This window comes from Haliotis rubra, unplaced genomic scaffold, assembly GCF_003918875.1.
Source record: "Haliotis rubra isolate DU_JTF1 unplaced genomic scaffold, ASM391887v1 Scf165, whole genome shotgun sequence".
Classification (NCBI taxonomy): domain Eukaryota; kingdom Metazoa; phylum Mollusca; class Gastropoda; order Lepetellida; family Haliotidae; genus Haliotis; species Haliotis rubra.
In genome coordinates, this window is record NW_025765614.1 from 68,768 (window position 1) to 91,150 (window position 22,383).

Genomic DNA, 22,383 nt, shown 5'->3' on the forward strand with positions numbered 1-22,383 from the left:
GTATCGCTGGGAACTGCTCCACTTGACCCAAGAACTAAGACTGCTGTTACTGTTTCTGCTTGAGTTCGGTTCTTTAGATGAGTGACCGATCCTGCGTATGAGGTGCCGTCCGGTACGGGGACGATCAGCAGCAACCCCGGTTTGCTGATGACGTTGAGCAAGTCGTGTAATGTGGTAAGATGACAGCCCAATTGCCTAGCTACAGCGATTGCAGAGCTACCTCCGTGCAACTTTCCCATGGCCACTCCCCTCTGCTCAGTCGTTAGTCTAGGCATCGTTTGTGTGGCGTTTACACCTCCTAGTGTCAATACTGAACTGTTTTTTGACACAAACCTTTATAAAGAATACCTCAGAGTGAAATTCATGCTTTCCATCCAGAACCGTCGACGCACGTGCTAAAATTATGGTTTTGCTGCACTGTTGGTGTGTTTGTGCGAATGGTTCGTATGGACGTCAAATTGCATGACATCATCTCATCTGGGATCATTACGTCACTTTACCATGAACGTTCCATAACCATGAACGCTTACCTTCATGGAATTTCATTTTCGAAACTTGCGTTTCTTTTGCTGTTCAGTATATCATGGTTGTTAGATAAGACGACTTGAAAAAGTGTTATGTAATCTTGCCAACGAAGACTTGAGATGTGGTCCAAATAGAAGTCAGTATTGATTTTATGACTGGGTATTAGCGGTTTGGGGAGGTGGAGCAGAGAGGTGGAGTTGCTGCGGGGTGATCTCGTCACTTTGAGACAAGATGTCATGAAGGTTGCACTACGTGTACTTTGGGATCACTTTACCTGAAGTAAAAAAAATGAGTGATTGGTTTTTCAAACCTATAACCTACAGATCGTAGGGTAACTCACAGATGTCCTAACTTGCTCATAAACAAAGTGACTGATCTCGAGCAACCCATGTAGTCAGTCAGTCTAAGTAAACTTAGGCTCAGTATTATTCGTTACACTGCTATACTGAGTCTAACAAACCCTAGTAGAAGGTCGCGTCAGCTAACCGTTGAACGACCTATGGCCGCCCAACAAAATGTAAGTCGCCCGAACGGATTTATTCAATCAGACAACGGCTACTTTTTAGGGTTCGGCGGGACTTACAAACTTCCTCGGTCACTGAGACTGATCTCTCAACAAACGATAATGCGGATACAACACCGATATTTGACCTGCAATTTATACGCTTATGGCTTTCTGATGACATGGTTACCATTAGCTAATATTTCCGCAAGCTGACATCCTTGATTATTGACGAAAACGTTATTTTCAGCGACTGTTTACTAGGGCTGGGACGGATACTCGGGTACTCGAATCCGGGTCGGGTACAGCTGGAATCGAGTCCTATTTCAAGGAATCGAGTACCCGGTTAGGGCAGGTAACTCTAACCTAGAGCAATATGGACGACACGCATGCTAAGTTGAGTGTTTGGGCTCATTTTGAGCTTGATGCAAATGGCAAGAGAACCAAATGCCGACTCTGTGGTATCATGTCTGAAATTTATAGTACAGTCTGCTTATGGTTTTTAGATTTATCAGTGTTAGATCCTGCTGGTGAATTCTACTGAAGTGGTGAAGGTGTGGGACTTGCGCTACTCCTGGGCTTCATCCCTTATGAAGCTGACGCGCCAAGATCAGGATATACTTAATCTCATAATTTAACACAGTTACAAATTTGAAGACCCATACGGTTTTTCAATCTAATATGTCAATCTACTGCGGAAGCTGTACAAGGTCAATGCAAAAACAGCTTGCACTAAAACACAACCTAAACAATAAACGTGTTCATTACATTGTGTATTTTGTTCATTGCTTATCAAGCTTTTAAGATTACATGTACATTGAATTTTGTCTTTAGTTTCTATTTTATTTCAATTTCATGAAACACAGCTTTTACATTTGCGTTTAACATGAATACATTGACTATTAAAGAGATTGCAATTAAATGATTGTATGTGTTGGGAATATCAATTAAAACTAAGGAATTAACATTCTGATTTGCAAATACAATGTTCGACTGGTTATCATTACAATAAGAAGAAAGATGATCAGAAATAGAAGCAGAACTCACGTAACATATACATTTTATAGTTTAACAAATAATAATCAGCATAGAGTTATTCCAATGAAGATAGATACAATTTTAGAATATCGATTTAACAATAGTTTTGTTTTTCATTTAATAGGGAAACTGTAATGCAACCGAGTTGCGCAACAGAGCAAAATGACCAGTCTTCTCAGATGCGAGCCAAGCATTTTGCTATATTGCTTACAGTTTGCCTGTCTGTATATCTCGTACAGAATTCTCCAGTGAGTAAATGCATCAATCAAATTGACAGACAGACAGACATATTTATTTGTATATGTGGCCCTGAGGCCTATAGTACATGTGTACAATAATAGCAGTGCAGTTATGCGCAACCTGTAAATACGCGAGTTATAGGAACATCAATAAATCCATAAACACCCATTCACAATTTACATTTTTTCTCTCAACATAAGTATGTGGTACAACTCAAGGGCTAGCTTAAACAACAAGTCAATGTTTTCTGTGCGAAGTAGCATACAGAATTTATGTCTCGACGGTTGGTTATAGAAAAAATAAGGCAAATATGTTTCTCTTATTTCTAAATATTTCGGGCATACAAGTAATACATGGCACTCATCTTCTTGCGATAAATTGCAGAATGGACATTGGATATCTATTGCATTTGAAGTTTTGGCAAATCGCGCCGCTTGGACTTTGAAGTTGTAAGCGTTACATCTAAATTTAGTAAGCGGTAAATTTCTGTATTAATACAATATTTATATTCTGAATAAAAGTTGACACAGGTTGATGACGTTATTTCATTATACCAGTCCTGTTGATAAATGTCTTTGCATCTCTGCTTGAATAATTTGATGAAATATTGTGTATTACTTACATTTTGGGCGATCCATACATTTCCAAAGCCATGACTAAAAAGAATAGTTCTAACGAATGAAACCCAATTAATATCTCCGGGATCATCTAGTGTTTTAAGCATTTCATAACTACATCTTGAATATCGTGAAATTGGTTGTCTCATCAATCTTAGCCAATATGAAATAACCCGACATCGGGCGTTAATAAACAGTGGAAAACGTCCACATTCAGCTAAAATAACCTTGTTCGCAGTTCTGTAGCCAACACGCAACAAGAACTTACAGAACTTTGAAGGTACCTTTTCAATATTCTTGTTTATGTTAATGCCCCATATTTCAGAGCCGTACAACAAAATTGGTTGAATTTTTCCATCAAACAGTTTAAATGATGCATGGATCGGTAATTCTTTATATTTGCATATGAATTTCTTTATGACATGTAGGGCTCGTTCAGCTTGCATAGATAATGTTTCACAGGCTCTGGAGAATATATTTCTACACGAAAATATAATACCTAAATATTTGTAATATGACACCACCTCCAATTTTTTTGCCATTAAGGAACCATTTTTCACTTTTAGAGATTTTACCCCCATTTTTAAATACCATTACTTTAGTTTTACTAATATTTATCTGAAGACCCCATTTCAAACAATATTCATTTAGAGTATCTATCTTGCATTGTAACTGGACAACAGAATCGGCAAGAATCACGACATCATCTGCAAATAGCATTATTGCAAGATCTCTGATATGTTCGTTAATAAATACACCTCTCGTATCATTTAATAACATTTCCTTAACAAGTTCTTCAACATATAACAGGAAAAGTACAGGTGATAGAATGCAACCTTGCCTCACTCCGGCATATGTATCAAATATATCACTCATTTGAAATTTACTGGTTCTAACAGATGCTCTCACATTGGTGTACATATTACGTAAAAGACGTTGGAGTTTGCCATGTATACCTGACTGTAGTAGTACATATAACAGTTTTGACCTATTAACGGAATCAAACGCTTTCTTAAAATCTACGAAAAGACAATAAAACTTCCCCCCTTTCTTCCGCAGATATTTATGGATAATACTGTTGAGAGTAAATATATGGTCCGTAGTTGAATACTCTTCTCGAAATCCCGCTTGGCACTCAGATAAAAGTTCACAAGTGGAAATCCAAGCCTTAATGCGATTATCTAATATAGTGGTAAATATTTTGTTTAGTGTATTCAATAATGCAATACCTCTATAATTGTTTGGATCACCCCTTTCACCCGACTTATGCAGAGGTACAATCAATCCTACATTCCAGGAATCTTGAAAAACGCCGCTGTGTAGAACTCGATTAAACAGACTATTCATAAAAGGAAGCAATAAAGAAATACATTCTTTAAAAACTTCAACTTGAATGCCATCTACCCCGGGTGATTTTCCACATTTCAGACTTTTTTACTGCACTCAATATCTCGTTATCAGTTATACGATTACCAAGGTATTCATCAGAAGTAATACAATCCTCACAGTCATTAAAGTTGTGATTACTTATATAGCTAAGAACATGTTCCCCAAAGGAATTATCAATGTTATTTGTATCTCCAGCGAGCAGATTTTTGAAATAGTTAAACCATTCGTCAACTGATATATTTTCAGATATATTTTCCCTACAAAAACAATATTTCTTTATAGGTTTCCAGAAATGTCGACAGTCTTGTTTCTTTGCAGCATCAACAATTTCGTTTAAAATGCTTTTTTCATTATCTGATTTCTTTCTATCACAAAGTGTTTTAAAATCCTTCTTTGCCCTTAGATAATGTTTACAATGCAGTGAGTTATTTGATTTTCTGAATCTATTTAGTAAAACATACTTATGTCTTTTAGCCTGTTCGCATTCACGGTCGAACCACCTGGTGCATGCATGGCTCTACGGATAAAGTCATTCAGCGATGTAATAGCACCTTCAACACTGTCATGTAATACATCATGAAATATTATGCTGAATTCATTAATATTATCTGAAATGTATTGAATAAACTCACCCTTACGGCTAGCGTCCAATAGCTCTGTCTCAATGTTGTGTACCTCTGCACGCGCATGCTCGGAGTGATTGCTGTCACGTGTCATGTCATGTGATGTTTTCATATCTACTATTACAGGCAAGTGGTCCGATTCGGATTGCGCTAGAATATCAAAGTTCTCGAAATATCTATATAAACATGAGGAAACCAAACAATAATCCACAACACTGTTTCCTTGGTGTCCAATGAATGTAAATTCTCCATTTTTATCGTTCCCGTTTCTACCATTTAAAACATGTATGTTAAAATTGCGGCATATATCAAGGAGTTTTAATCCCTCTGAATTGACTATTTTATCTTTGGATGATCTAGGAATGTTAAATGGATCACTCTCATAGTCTATATCTTCAATTTGTAAATACTCAGTGGAGTCATGTTCTATATAAGACTGTTTGTCGCCTATACGGGCATTAAAATCTCCAAATAAAACAAGCGATGCATCAGGATGTTCTCGGGTTAAAGTATATAGTCTACTCTCAAGGAGTCCGATTCCTGAAAGTCCTACATCAACGGAGTTCTGTGTATCAGTCACATATACGAACCCAAATATCGTGGGTTTATTGGCGAGGTCGTTCATAATGTCGCTTCTGAAAAATATACAGTCTGACCACTCGCCGTGTATACGGGTGAATCTTGATGCGATGGACTGTCTCACATACACAGCGATACCGCTACTGAATCGTCCGACAGAGTAGATGCGTTCTCGCACACACTGGTAGGAGATATATCCTGGAAACAGAGTAGCAAAATCTACTGGGTTCTTTGCCCACGTCTCCACGAAAGCGATGACATTAAATTGTTGACATAACCCTGTGAGGTTAGCCAACTGACTTAATTTAGAATTAAGGCCTTTTACGTTCCAACATAGAAATGTATTATAATTGTTGATATTGTCTTATTGAGTTTTCCATCTATAATGAAATGTGTACTTAGCTTCGTACGGGCTGCTGATGCCCGGCCTCGGCCACCTCGCTAACTATGCTGTGAGTTGTCCAAAGAGTCTCGTCGTCTGCTATACTGGCCCGGCGACTCTCGTCGCGTGTCAGACCGGTCCCCTGCCCTCGAGAGAGTGGGTGAAGCACGGCTCGCTGGGGGGATCCGCCGTCTTCCTACCTCACGCAATGAGTCCTTATCCCAGTCATATGTGTAGACCGTGTTATTAACCACGAGTTTGTCATAAGATATATAACAATCTTCCCCCTTTTCTCTGTATGTTTGCAGAAACTTCCCCAGTTGTCTCCGTGTGTTCCTTACGGCCTGGGTGAAGTCGGGGGATACCCGAACCGAAAGTTTTTCCTTGGCTATTTTACTGACATATTCTCTATCTTTAAAAGCAGAGAATTTCACAATTATGGGCCGTGGGTGTCTCTTGGTGGGTAGGCGGTGAGCACGTTCAATGGGTATACAGTCGGCACGGCTTGACGCTACTTCAAGTTTAGTTTTCAGAAATTCTCTCACCTTTTCTTCAGAGTCATTCCAGTTTTCCTTTCCCCCATCATCTGGTATACCGATCAATCAAATTGTATTCTATGCAAGTTTATATGAAGTCTGCATGTAAAACATTATAGGTTCAGTTAGAACATCACACATGAACGTGGTTGTCTACTGGCTTTTCATTATTGACGCAACACACATTTTTGGCATTGTCCAGTTAATGGAGGTTATTATCAACGACGGTAATTTATCCTCGCATGAGCAGTGAGTAGTCAAAGCACAGTAACAGCGGGAATGAAAAGTTCTGTGTTTTAACAAATGTTCTGTGTTTTAAGTAACAATGTAAGTAATGGTGTTACTCTTTATATTAGTTATAAACAGACGTTAATCAAATAGCCTAAGATCAGTTTCAATGTCTCATTGCCATTCTGTGAGGTTTTCTGTTATAATATCTGTCAAATCGTGATTGAATATTCAGAAAGTTAACTGAAGCTATGTATTCCTTACATTTCCGGGTACTCGATTCCGATTCGGGTAAGTACATGCAGGTACTCGATTCAAATTTTTCCTACCCGTCCCAGACCTACTGTTTACTCACTGTTGTGGCGTGCTGCATGTGCATCGCACGGAAGCAATCGTCCGGAAAATAGCATTCGGAATCGTTCGGGTACAAACGTTTTCGAGGTAAACTTTCAAAAGGTATGTGCGAATGTCCACTTTCGCGATTTGGTAAGCTGTGTTCTGATTGGTCAATTGAAAAGGTTACCTGGCGCGACCTTCTACTAGGGTTTGTTATACTCAGTATAAGCAGTGTAACGAATATTACTGGGCCTAGGTTTACTTAGACTGGTAGTCCAGAAAAATTAGTGGAAAAGTCATTGAACCTCAAAAAAATTGGTACAGAAATAGTTTTGTGTTTATATCACTGACAATAGTTATGTAAGCAATATATAAAAAGTCCTCCATTGGATGTTGATGCTAAGTGGCTCTTTTTCGGGCAAAAACTATGAAAAATGGTATTTCTTAATGATTTTTGTTCTATCTCAAGATAAGTCCAGATAACGGCATGAAATACTGAAAAACATACAACTAGAGTGTACAACATAGTAAATAATTAAAATTAAAATTTAAAAAAAACTATGATATGAGGTTTGAACTTGGATATCGGACACTCCACCACACAGAAAACGAGAAAATGAGAGTTATCTCCCCTTTGTTTACAATAGATTGAAGTAGCTGAATGGAAAGAAAAGGTTCTATCTTTTATTAAAGTCTAACTATATGAGGCTCTATTTAGCCTAATAGATAACAGATTGAAAAGACAGCTAAAAACTATAATTAAAAGCGATGAGGAGGAGGACTGAAATGATTCAGCTTCCATAATTAGCCCACAGAGCTATATGCACTGCGGTCGTGTAAGACTACGCACCTAGGTGATAAATGGGACATTCTGAATCAAGATTTAACAGAACTTGAAGAAACATATGCTAGAATGATAGATTAGGAAATATGATAACATTTTTATTTCCTATGCTATAAATTTTATAACAATTCAAAAGATGATTTGAGGATAAGCCTGTTCTCTTATAACTTTAACTGGCAACCACATATTATGTGAGCAGAATTGAGTGAATCCTAGCAAATATTTATAGTATAACTGGTATTCTTTTATCCGATTTGAAATCTCAGCAACTTTTAAGAAGCGGACTGAAATCTACATGAAAAAAAATTGAAGTTGATTTCCATAAACTGGACATATAACACAGATTTTTAATGAAAAATGTACCAATCTTTTTCTGAAGATTACAAAAAACATTTATTTAGGCTCCTTGTAGTGAGTGGGTTTAGTTTTACGCCGCACTCAGCAATATTCCAGCTATATGGCGGCGGTCTGTAGATAATCGAGTCTGGAGAAAACAATCCAGTGATCAACAGTATGAGCATCGATCCATGCAATTAGGATGCGAACGAAGTCATTGAGCCTGACCGTCCGATCCCGTTAGTAGCCTCTTACGACAAGCATGGGTTACTGAAGATCAATTCTAATCCAGATCTTCACGGGTGCTAGGCTACTTGTTAAAGCTCTAGTAAGGTTTTGAAAGTACAACCAGTTTTGTTCCTTTTACTGCCAGTAAAACAATTAAATAGTATCGGTATTTATAAACGGAAATTACTGAAGGACAAATACTTTAAGTATTTCAAATACTTTAATGGTAGGTGGTGCATTCTTGTTTATCAATCGTCTTTAAAGTTTGCTCAGGAAACGAAGATTTCTGACTGACTTTAAGTCCCATGGTATTACATGTCCTTGGGAGTAATTGTCATGAAATCCTGTACAATTCGATGTACAGAGGTAGTGAAAAACTATTGCAAGCACCGTTGAATCAAATCACCTCACCCAACCACATCTCAAATATCCAAGTTAGCCTGAACACGACCCTTCAAATTATTGGACTTCTTTACTCAGAATATCTTCTGTTATTATTAAGTTTTGCATGGAATAGCATTTTCACCACGCAGGATACTCAAAATTAATTCAGATATACAGACTGTGAGACCAAGGGTATCTTTGTCACCCCATTGAAACGCCCTCGGTGTTAAAGGTCACTATCAGTATAGTTCAAGCCACCTGATAAGTTAATTAAGTGATCTACACAGACTCATAGTCACGTTGAAGTCAGCTGGCTGTATTTGACAAATAATATCTCACATAGGACACTGGAATTGGATTTACTGATAGAATCTGTCACCCATATGTTGCCATGGAAGTTCCCTCATGCATGATCTGGCCCCGTGTACTTCAATCCGTTTCATGAGATTACAGCAGAAACATATTAATGTGGATTTCAATCTTAAGCAATAACTTGATCTCTCTCTCTCTGTTCAAAGTTATAAATGAACATATGTTAGTCTTAGATATATGGAATGTAATTAGAATTATTAGAGACTTACCTTCGGATACATACAAGCTGTAGGCTACACACACACACACACACACACACACACACACATGCTATAGATAGACATCTGTACTATCCCTATTGATAAGGGATAGCTCTCTTTCAGATAAATCATAACTTTGATGAGACAAAAAGAAAGTGCATGTTCCTGAAGTGTTTAATGTGTTTAATTTACCCTTAAATATAAGAAATATATGCTCTGAAAAGTCTTTCATCTATGGTTTTGTTCAAATTATATTGTTTTCTCCAGCCCATGTTCTAGACGTTCCTTGTGTACACTTTGAAAATATACATATGAAAGTACATTTGAGTCTCAATTAGAGATTTTAGAAATTATTCTCTGAAAATTTCAACTTTTTAAATTTTTACCCCATAATAGGCTTTAGCATACATTTATTTGACTTTTCTAAACCATGTAGTAGTAGTACCTTGTGTTCTCTTTGAAAATATCCATAAAAAGCACATTTGTGTCCCAATATGAAATTAAAAAAAATATTCTCTATAAAGTTCAACTTTCTACCTTTTAACTCAAAAATAGGACTAAACAAAAAGTAATTTGGCTTTTCCAGAACATTTATTAGTAGTACTATATGTTCGTCTGACCGACAGCAATCTGTTGTCGTTGGCACTGAGAGATCAAAAGGCATTGTAATCACATGTGGGGTGCCACAGGGATCAGTCCTTGGTCCAGTCCTGTTTGTGTTGTATACCGGATATGTCGGAAGGATTACTACAGACCACACAGTTTCTCACCATGCCTACGCTGATGACACCAAGCTCCTGAAAGCATTTCATCTGTCAGATCTCTCCACTGCATCGCTGAATGTACGCAGGACATCAAGTGCTTGATGACAGGAAACATGCTTAAACTTAATGACACAAAAACAGAAGCAGTTCTCATTGGTACAAAGCAAAAGCAACTTAGCAAGGTCAAAACCGACTTCCGTACAGTCGCAGACGCTGACGTCAGATTCTTTGATGTTGTTAGGATTTGGGTGTCAACATCGACTCCAACTTGACTCTGGATGCTCATGTTAACCGTCTGAGCAGGACCTGCTACTTTCACTTAAGATCCATTGGTAACATTCGGCAATACCTGACAACTGCTGCAACTCAAGCCCTTGTTCGAGCTCTTGTTACATCTAGGCTTGACTACTATAACAGCATCCTTTCATGCCTCAGTTCTAAACTCCTTGATAAGCTTCAGAAGATCCAAAACACTTCCGCCCGCGTCATCAACAAGACTTCTAAACGTTCCCATATAACACCGGTGTTGAAAGAACTGCATTGGCTACCAGTTAGGGCCAGAATTGACTTTAAGATCCTCTCTCTGACATACAAGTGCCTCCATTGTTTGGCTCCCTCCTACTTGTCTGAACTCCTACATCCGTATGTCCCCGCACGCAACTTGCGCTTAAACACACAAAATCGACTGGTCATCCCATCCTACAAACTGAAATCCTTTGGACACCGATCATTCTCTTACTCTGCACCTGTACGTTGGAACTCTCTCCCATGTGCCCTTAAAAGCTCTGACACAATTGACATTTTTAAGTCCAGACTTAAAACCCACCTTTTCTCAGTATATTATGTATAACTTCATCTGTAAATACTCCAGTGTAAATATTCTGTAGCGCTTTGAGCATGCCTTAGGGTGTGGTAGGGGCGCATTATAAATATGCATTTATTATTTACAGATTTATTGTATGCAGCAGAGAGGGTTCGGGTGATCCTGGCACAGTCAGGCTGGTAAGGCTCATCATCAGCTCAGGGCCCTTGCCCCCTCTACACGCAGCCCAGACAGCGAATGGGACTTCTCCCAGGAAACGCTGCCTAGTCGAACCCACCAAGAACTTTCCGGAGAATATGAAGGCTCCCCAACACTGCAGCCTTCTGCATATGCATTTATTATTATTATTATTATTATTATTATTATTTGTTAAAATATACATACAAAGTACATTTGTATCTCAATATGAGATTTTTAAAATAATTCTCTGAAATTTCAGCTTTTCAATTTTTTACACCAAAATAGGACTTCGCATAACATTATTTGACTTTTCTAACCCATGTATTAGTAGTACATTGTGTTCTCTTTGAAAATATACATAAAAAGGTAAATTTGTGTCTCAATATGAGATTTTAAAAAAATTTCACTGAAAATGTCAATTTTTCAATTTTTTTACCCCCCTTTTTGGGGCTTCACACATGGTACGCATGTAGGGAGTCGAGCCTGGGTCTTCGGCGTGATGAGCGAACGCTTTAGCCACTAGGCCAACCACCGCCCAGTGATTATAGGGCCAATAAGAGGTCTATTTGCGCACAACACAGTGACTTGATTTAATAAGAATCACAAAGTATTATTTCGCCAAAAAGAATCGTTCAGATAAGATAAAAAGGACGTCGACATTATTAGTATTCATTTGGATACATATAACATTAATGATGGGAAAATAATATAGCCCATGCTTCATGTCAGTAATTACCTTGATTATACACTTTCATTCTGAAACATGAAATTCTCATTCAATAAAAGGGCAGTACACGAACGTGACAGAACGTTAAAATATGATTTGAAATAATAGATCTAAATCTGTTTTAACCAGTTGAGTGACTACGAAGTAGGCCTGCATATCACTCACAACAGAAATAGATACATAATAATGTTTTCCTACACATCAGTTGCGAGAGCAATGTTTCTGCTAAGTTTTCATCAATTAATATAGCATTTTCAAAAGATGATTTGCTTCAATTAAAACATTCGAAGAATGAAAAAGAAATTAGGCCTATTGCTGAAATGATTAGTAAAAATATAATTAAAATCCACCAATGGGAAGGGATGCCAGACGAACATGTCAAAACAAAATCGGATAATTACTTGGAGTATAGACTTTCAAAAATAGCATATTAATTAACAATGATATCAGTTTTTAATAAAATCACTAATAATTCTGAAACGTTGCCGATAAGCCTGGAATCGTGTTCAGATGTTTTCATAAATACACTCACACGAACGCCCAAGTGCACGTTGCGCCCTATTGGATAGTGTTTACAAAATCACGTTTCGAGAAGGCCTGTATTGAAACGCCAATTACATCACTTATATTTCATATTCAGCGGCGACGAAAGAATCACTGCATTCTACGGCTGGGACGGGTACTCGGGTATTCGAATCCGGGTCGGGTACAGCTGACATCGAGTCTTATTTCTAGGAATCGAGAATCCTGAAAGGGAGAGAGCTCTGTAATGACAAGGGCAGACAATAGCTTGTGTTTTTCATTTTTGACGTAACACACATTTACATCATTGAGTGAGTGAGTGAGTGAGTTTAGTTTTACGCCGCACTCAGCAATATTCCAGCTATATGGCGGCGGTCTGTAAATAATCGAGTCTGGACCAGACAATCCAGTCATCAACAACATGAGCATCGATATGCGCAATTGGGAACCGATGACATATGTCAACCAAGTCAGCGTGTCTGACCACCCGATCCCGTTAGTCGCCTCTTACGACACGCATGGGTTACTGAAGATTCATATTCTAACCCGGAAATTCACGGTTTTTTATATCATTGGTATTGTCCGATTAATGGAGCATAGTTTTAACGACTGTAATTTATCTGTGCATGAGCAGTGAGTAGTTAAGTTACAGTAGCAGCAGGAAAAAAACGTTCGTTGTTATAACGAGGAATGTAAGTAATGGTGTTACTCTCTATATTGGTTAAACAGACGTAAATTAAATAGCTTGAGGTCAGTTTTAATGTCTTATTACCAACTGTTCAAGTTTTCTATAATAGTCTCTGTCAAATCGTGATTGAATATTCAGAAAGTTGACCCGAACGTATTTCTTACATTTCCGGGTACTCGATTCCGATACGACACTCGTGTGACGTACGAGATTAATATGCAACTACCCATACGTTGACCCCGTGGGTAATAAATAGAGAATACTACACGAGGTCTCATTACATACGAATTATACGCAACGAGTAAATAGTTACGTCAGAATGTGACCTAGTTGAGAGGCCATCGGTTATCAGATCAAATCGTTAGAATCTCAGGTCATGTCGTTACGACACAGGTCAACGCGATACGACACTCGTGTGACGCACGAGAATAGTAATGCAACTACCCATACGTTGACCTCGTGGGTAATAAATGCGGGTACTCAATTTTTCCAGATGACGAGACGAAACCTAAAACTGCCGGTTGTGCGAAGCCATTCTGGATAATGATGTTGCGCTGTCAGAGTTATGTCCCTTTAGCTTGCAAGAAAAAAGTCTCAACATTGTGTGTGACCAGTATATGACCACTTGAAATGGATGATTCTTAAGAAATAACTAGCTCTGTCTATGTGGACATTTTACAAAACAGTGTATGACGTCATACATAGAGAAATTCGGCTAGAATGCACTATACCGGGCGCAGCCCTCGCTGCTCCCTGTACGATCCTTAGGGTTAGGGTTTAGGGTTAGGCACCCTTTACGATCCTTAGGGTTAGGGTTTAGGGTTAGGCACCCTTTACGATCCTTAGGGTTAGGGTTTAGGGTTAGGCACCCTTTACTAGCATGTCCAGGCTATTTTTTAAAATGACCACATTAATATTTCTTTCCGTATTTTATCATTCATATATGCCTCAGAAAAGCAAAACACTTTACTTTTTTTGAAATAGGTTCAGTGAAACAAAAAATAAAGCCATTTCTTTACCTCAACCGGCCACGCCCACCTTTTCCATCCTGATCCATGTTCAAGGTCGATATATTTTTAATTAAGGTGAAAAATGATAAAACATAAAAATCACAAATATGGTACATGTTCGTTCTCTTTATTACAGCTTTCAAATTGTCCCCAATATGTGGGCAATAATTTTAAAAGTGTCAAAATGTTTGGTAATAATACAACATAATCTTAACATATTTGTGATTGTAATCATTTTCATTGCAATATTCATAACATAAAACAATATTCTTCACCTAAGTTTTATGGAGAATGATTTGAGGTGTGGAAACCATCTTTCAACTACCATTTTTATGCCAAAAGATTTTTTTATATGAAACAAAAAGATATTTCAAAGACAAGCAAAATATCACAATAGATTTATTCTCCATAATGTAGATATCACTTACAACTGGAATGGCTAATGCTATATTTATTGAACAATATTTATCTGTTTTTATAGTAAATGGTTATTATGAACAAACAAAAATAATAAACATTTAATGGGACGGAATGACTCAAGCTGTGAATGATTAACGCTTAAGACTGTGGTAGATATCTACACTTAAAAGAATTACACAAGAATATAATTATTGCCATATATAATAAATATAGAGCAGAGATAAGGCATCATGAGAATTTTTAAAAATATTTTCAAAAGTGATGTTAGATGATATCTACATTTGTCCTTCAATCATCTCAATGATGTTCAAGCAACTACGCTAAATGATAACACAATCCATATTAAAGCATTTGGTGTTTACAACTTCTGTATATCTTCTGATTTCTGAGGTACATCACTGAGTCAATGGCCCTGAAAGAAGGAAAAAGAAAACCATGAATAATTATGGGTTTTTTCATGTGTTAAAGAAAAACATGTATTTCTTTTATTGCAGACAGAATTTAATTTAATCTTAATTTGATTTTGCATAAATAAATATTCCAGGTATTTTCAGAAAAATTGTTTTAGGATTTTGTATGCGTTTGAAAAATGAAATTACATTATCTTTAGCATGATTAAAAATGTTGGCAAGAAATGTAAGGGAACTAGTATATTCAACAAAAAGTGTTCAGTTAATGGTTAGTAGAAGAACAAAAGAAAATTGGTTCATTGGGTTAACAGAAAGTTAAGCACAACACAACAAAAATTAAAAACATTTCTTACAATAACTCTTTACTCAATTAATGTAGCTGAGAATGACTGTATTTTAACATGATGAATCTAATAATTGTAACATTTATCCATTATCAATGGATGATTTACAAGATTGCCGAGGGAAATACAGTACACGGTGCGTGAACGAAGACACGGGACAAGACAGGTTAGTTAGAAGTTTTGATGTTTGATTCAGAAGTATGAAAGATGGCAGAAGATGTGGGGCTATCGCCATGCTCACATAGCTTTCGTTATGTTGCTGGTCCAAATTGTTGACGCTTTATCCCGGCGATCGAAAACCGAACTATATACACTAGCTATTACTATTGCACTTAGAGACAGTTACCAGCTGGTGCATGGACAGTACAGTCAGTATATCTTTTCCCTTGACCTATGTCCTGAAATATTTGTTCCGTGACTCCATGACGCTAGCCATGATTGCTGTTATTGCAATAATGAATTGCGACATGGCCCACTGGAAGGGAACTCAGTTACGGCAGGATTGTATCCGTGGTTACGGTAAGAGTGGAGTCTTTGTGATTTTTGCGACAGAAACTTTACAATTTCTGACAGAGTCATTGTGATTTTGTCACAGTCTTTGCAATGATACGTGTTATAATAACATAAAATGGTAATTATAGCGTTAGTTTGTGGTATTCAGGGACGGATACACTTGAGTCAACACTTTCAGGACAAAAGTATAACATACCTGCAAGTGATTGCAAGTCACAATATCATTACCTCTCAAAATGAAACACATACAAATAGATAGTACAAAGCCCCATTCACAATGCTCAACTCACATATTCTGTACAGAAGCAATTATTATTAGAAGAAGACAATTTAATGTTCATGATGATTTTGATGATGATAGTGATCTACACATTGTTGTACTTGTAGATAGTGATGACTATCTGTCAATCATAAGTTGACTTCAAAATGTAAAGTGTTGTCTCAAGTAACACAACATAATGTGAATAAACACCACAGGCTTTAGGAATAGACTGTAGTTTTACATCCCTGTTCAAGTGACGATTCATATCTTTAATCCTATAAGTGGATTCATTAGATTTGTTTTTACTGAACTATATGTTTCCAGGATATTGACTGAGTTTGGTTTTACGCCGCTTTTAGCAATATTCCAGCAATACCACGGCGGGGGACACCAGAAATGGGCTTCACTCATTGTACCCATGTGGGGATTCGAACCCGGGTCTTCCGCGAGACGAGCCAACGCTTTAACCACTAGACTACCGCCCCTCCAGGAAGATACTGAAGTAAATCTCATGTGGGTACTGTACCCACTGTATTTTTTGGGAGTGGGTATTATGAATGTTGAGTGGGTATTTCATTTCCGCTGCTTTCCTAAGTATTACGTCATTGAGTAAGTTTACTAAGTAGGGATGTTCTGCCTTATGTCATACCTAATCAAAACCAACTTTAATATAATGAAAATGATTTCATAAAAATTTAAAATCACTCATCCTATACTGACAGTACAACACTTATCCTATACTAACAGTACAACTTGATAGCAATCGATGTCTTTTTCATTACGCAAGCGATTTTTATAAGATTATTCTGTACGCATTTGTTTTAAACTTTTTGCGTATCTAACATTTTAAATGCGTAATTGGTATGCAACAATTATTTTTTCAATGCGTAATTGGAAATTTCCTATGCGTATTTTACCCGGATACGCAGCTTATCTGGGCCTCTGAATCTAAGGATAGAGAAAACTGTGCGAAAAAGGAAGGTATGACAGGTTGGCCTTGCTGTTACAGCATTGCTAGGAGATTGTCAACCAAAGTGAACTGATTCTGCACAATTCTGTTATAAGTAATTCACGTAAAATTCATGAAGGAATTGAAAGCATGGGACATTACACATGTATCACCACATCATGCTTGACCACTTACGATGTTCTAGTCAACATTGTCCTGACATGGAACAGTTGAGAGGCTAAAAATGTAGGTTTTATATTGAGTTTAAATCGCCTTGAATTATTACCTCAAACATTCAGGTGATCTTTAGAAGCCACAGATACATTAATAGAAATGTCCAATTGCAATTCATGAACAAGATTTTACAAGTTATGTTCTGTCAATTCCATTTTTGTGATTGTGAATTGTCTGTGGCCATGAATGAATTTTCCGTTACATCCATTTCATTGTCACACATTTTCTGCCACATTAGACTAATTCAGTGTTTTGGATATATCTTCTTTTTGCTGATAAAACAGCTCATGCTTCTTTAAAGTGGAAGATAAACCCAATCAGAATGCTGACTTTATGCTACATTAATTTATTCAATCGGTTTTTACATATATCAATTCATCACAAAAAAGTATAAAATATCTTGACAATTTATGACTTCACATGATTATCAAGGGTTTATCAGAGTAACGTAATTGTATTTGTTCCTAAAGGAACATAGCGATGAGGTAAACTTAAAGTTAATTCCCTTATAAAGCTGTTTTTTTTACACTTACAGGGCATTTTTGCACCTTACCCTCCTCGCCTTGCAGTTGCTAAAATCTCAAAGACTGTCACAAATCATAAAGTTTCTGTCACAAAAGTCACAAAGACTCCACTCGCACTGGAACCAAGTTCCCTACCAGTGTGGCAGTTCAAAGTGAGACGGTCAAATCAGCTGGTCAAACAGGTCATGTTTTATGGTTTGTGGTTTTGTTGACGTTTAGCAATCAGTAATTAAAGTCTGACACTAGGCATTATTCACTGTAGGCATTAGTAGACCTAACCGTCTGAACACCACACTTTTAAACCTGTAGTGTATTTCATTGTATACATGCACAAATCTCTCAATTATGGCCGAAAGGCTACGTTCATGTAAATTCAGCAGGGTCGGGAACTGATTTGATGCCCGAAATGTAAAGGTTTTGAACATGAATTTTGTCAGGTTGTGTATACTGGGATTTTTGTACAACACAGATATTTAGCAGGGCCCACTTGCACAGAACAATCTTAGTTACAATCAATCTTAGGCCCTTACAATGAACTATACAACTGCCATACAATTGTCCTCATCCACTTGCACGAAGCCGATCTTAGAGCGATTGTAAGTCGGCATGTATTTAAGATCGCGATCTTAGCTAAGATCAAACTCTTCAATGGTGGAGCCACGAATTTCTTAAACTTAACTCCTGTCTACAGTTGTCCTCAAGTGCGCATAGCATGCTGCGCAAATAAAAAGTGATACTGGCCCCTGCACACAATACATACCTCCCTCAATCGCACCTTGCATAATTTCATGAAAAATTCCCAGAAATCTTTGAAGGAAACAATTACTTGGACGATAGCATATATTTTTCTACATTCTAACTGTTTTGAATTATGAACTGAGAATGTGATATTGCAACCACAGAAATACCTACCCATGTTTTATGAAAATATTGAACTATGAAAAAAATGCATTCATAAATTAGGGTCTAGATTTAGTGACTTAATAATTATGGAAATTAAAACATCAAATATAAACAATATTTCCTTATGATATAACAGTACACCTAAATGTATGATTTGCCAGTGGTTGTCAATGAGACATTGTTTAATACGAAGCTGTTCGGGGGATTTCTGGGGGGTAAAATGCTAAATATATCCTAGAAGTATTGGTTTTTACAATGGGAAATTGGCTACAGAAGTGTTGTAAAGAATGCATGGCAGGGAAATACGAATATTAAATAATATTTCGAGAGAGCGTATATCTCTATTTGATTAATACTTGTATATATTTAAAATGCATAATCAAATTTATTTTTATGGATGAGAAGGAAACTTGATTTTGCACGTTAACTAATTGTAGATTACTTTAATGATAAACTAAGACAAAATCACTCCATGACCAAAAAGAGATATGAGTATGTACAGCTCTGCGATTGGGTATCACAGACTCTATGGCAACGGCATATGCCAAGGGAAACCAAATCCAATCTTGCGTATAAACTGAAATTATCTGCTATTAGTTAATGAAAAGGTCACGGCCATTGTTAATCGCATGCAGACACCATTCGCTATTATCTTTTCCTTGATTATCAAAAAGGTATGTTGTTTCACACTTATTCCAATATCGAATCGGGTGGGACTAGTACTATGTGATATCGACTCGATAGTTATGTGGTTCACTACAGCAAATAACAATGTATCCAACGTTAAATCGGTTGTGCATTATCCGTGTTGTTGAAGTGTTGAGGCGAACCACACAGTTTTATGCAATATAAACGCAATCTGGAAGTGGGAAATAATGGTCAAGTAATTGTAAAATAACAGTAACAGACGAATAATGTCAATCATTTACTATATACACATGTCTTAATACTATTCAAATATGATGGATAGATTGTTAAAAATAGAATGGAAATATCTTAAATCTATTTTGCTTATGGTGTATGGTACGTGGTTGTATGGATAAATGGTGGATATATATTGCAAATGTCTCCAATGACTGCATTTTGATTATGAATTCAGGATATATATTAAGATGGTATTTTTTAAAAATTGAATAGAAGATAATAATATTGAAATATTCATTTATAAAATATAATATTTCAAACACAGAAGAATATATACTAGGATTAATACATGACTTAGTGGATTTATTGGTTACCATGCCCAAAAGGGAATTGTTTTGATAGCAATTAAGTGTTTGGCAATATCAGCTGAAAACAGTTTTTCTCTGCAAAAATTTGTGGGTTATTGGGTGACAGAATGACATAGTGTATTTCGGTAAACAGGGGAGATAATTTATTGCTATAGAACACTATTATGTCACTTACATGTGAAGTCAGAACCATAATGTTACATTCTAGTAAGGGTCAGTTGTTATTATTTTCAAGTAGGTGACATATGGTGCAGAACTGGGGTGGTGTCTTCAGCTTCCTGTACTCGGAAAAGGAATTGGTTAATCTAGTCAAAATCTGTGTTTTTATTGCAGCTCTAAGGCCATACTGTGCATATCGTCAACTACGCGATACGAGTGCATCGATACAAAACACATTTAGGCAATATATCAGGATATTTATATCGCAAGGGTCCAAGACACATCGATGTATCGCCACTAGAGACGATATATCCTGATACAACTTCAATACTACTTAACGTTGTAAGGAGTATTGCATTAGGAATAGGAAGGAAGTCTCATTGAAATTATTCTGATTTTCAAAAACAAATTGAACCTTTTAGGAATGTGTTTGTATCTGTTATCTTTGTTACATGGACAAAGGAGTTGGTGTATAAGTGAAAGAGTGTGAACATTTTTCAAACCCTGTGAACTGTAGAATACCTGTCTTTAAGTAATTGAAATGTGTTTTAGTTGTTTGAAAAATAACATCATTTATTAACAACTATGAACGATGTCTTAGCTTTGTTAAGAAAGAGAACAAAGGGAAGATAAAATTTAGAAAGCATACTTTAGAGTTTTTTCAGTGATTCTGAATTCTTATATAAATTACATTCAATTGTTTGTGCAAACACAACACAACAAGCAATTTAACACAACAGTTGTTTTATTAATAAACTTTTATTTTGCACAACTTGGGAGCTGACTATAACTGAAGAAGGGATGACCAAGAGCTAGGTTGCCGTACTGGAACCGCTGCGCCGGCTTGGACGAAGAGGTGTGTGGAGTCTGTGGACTCTGATTTTTAAAGTGGGGTCTGCGGATCCGGTTGTAACCTGAGCTCTGGTTTAAAACTTGGGGGATAAGGATCCAGTGTTCAGTGGGTAATTGCCGTGCACATACTCGTCAAAAAATGTTTTTAACCCCTTTGCTGGTACCCTTTTCGATGTCCTACCATCTACCAGGTGCAAATGTAAGGAAATATTGTCCAGTATCGAACTGAGACAGCTCAGCTTCAAAAAGCTTGGGGGACATAGTAACAGTAACCAATCTAGGCGTTGAGGTTTTTTATGACTGTCCTTCTCTGATGTATCATGAATATTTTGCCTCTAATAAAGTTGTGTTTGGACAAATGTTTACTAATAGCATTTTGCATGCAGTGTTGATGCCACCAAGGAAACAGACCGTTTAGGCCGCAATGTAAATCATGGTGAGGTGGATGAGAGGAACAGCAAAATGCTCAGAATATCAGACAACAAAGGGATCACATTCTGGCACTGATTTGTACAAGGGACAGGGACACCTGCAGTTTACGGGTCCCCAGACCCGGAAGTAGAACTGTATTCTTTATAGCTCGCGCTTTGCGCGAGCACGCGCCAAAGCCGCATTTGCTGCCTTCGGCAGTAAGTGACGCGCACAGCGCGTCATATATATAGAGAAGCAGGCGAGAGCGGGCTGATCTCCGTTAGGAGACATTTTAAACGAAATTAGAGGTCATTTTCGTGTTTACTGGCAAAAGTTTAATTTAAAACTTCGTCTGAAAGACGATAGTTTTAAACACGAATTTTAGTAATGCTCCAAAACATCAATCCAATCGTTAGTAATCAAGGGGGAAATCCCGATGATGTTCCTTTTATCTGATTGGTCAATTGTGGACGCACGTGTCGAATGTTCCAAATAAGGTAGTGGGTTACTACGACTGCCACAACTTTAACACACACAGTTGGTGAGTTGTATTTTGCTTGTCGCTTGATTTCAATATTGTTTATTTGACTTGCTTAGCTATGGCTGTAAGGAGAATGGTGTATGATGATATGTATGAGTTGTGTAGAGATGAGAGAAAGTTGATGGATTGGTTGGAAGCGTTTGGTTTGATTGGAAATTTCAGTGGAAAGTGTGTGAAGTGTGACAGTGGGAGTATAGGAAAGCGAATGGATTCGAGTCGGAGTGAGGGTTATGTGTGGCGTTGTTCAAATAAAAAAAGCAATCATAAAATTGTAGCAAGGCGTGATTCTTGGTTTTTTAAGTCTCATTTGTCCGTTAGTGAAATTATGAAATTGACATTTTATTGGGTTTATCAAGTGAGAGAGAATTTTGTGAGAGTGCAGTTGCGTCTGGGGTCTGATCACACTTTGATTGACTGGTTTAATTATTGCAGAGATGTGTGTTTGTTTGTGATGGAAGAGGAGAATGAGATGATAGGTGGGCCAGGGACTGAAGTTGAGATTGATGAGAGTAAGTTTGGGAAGCGTAAGTTTCACCGAGGAAGGCGAGTGGATGGT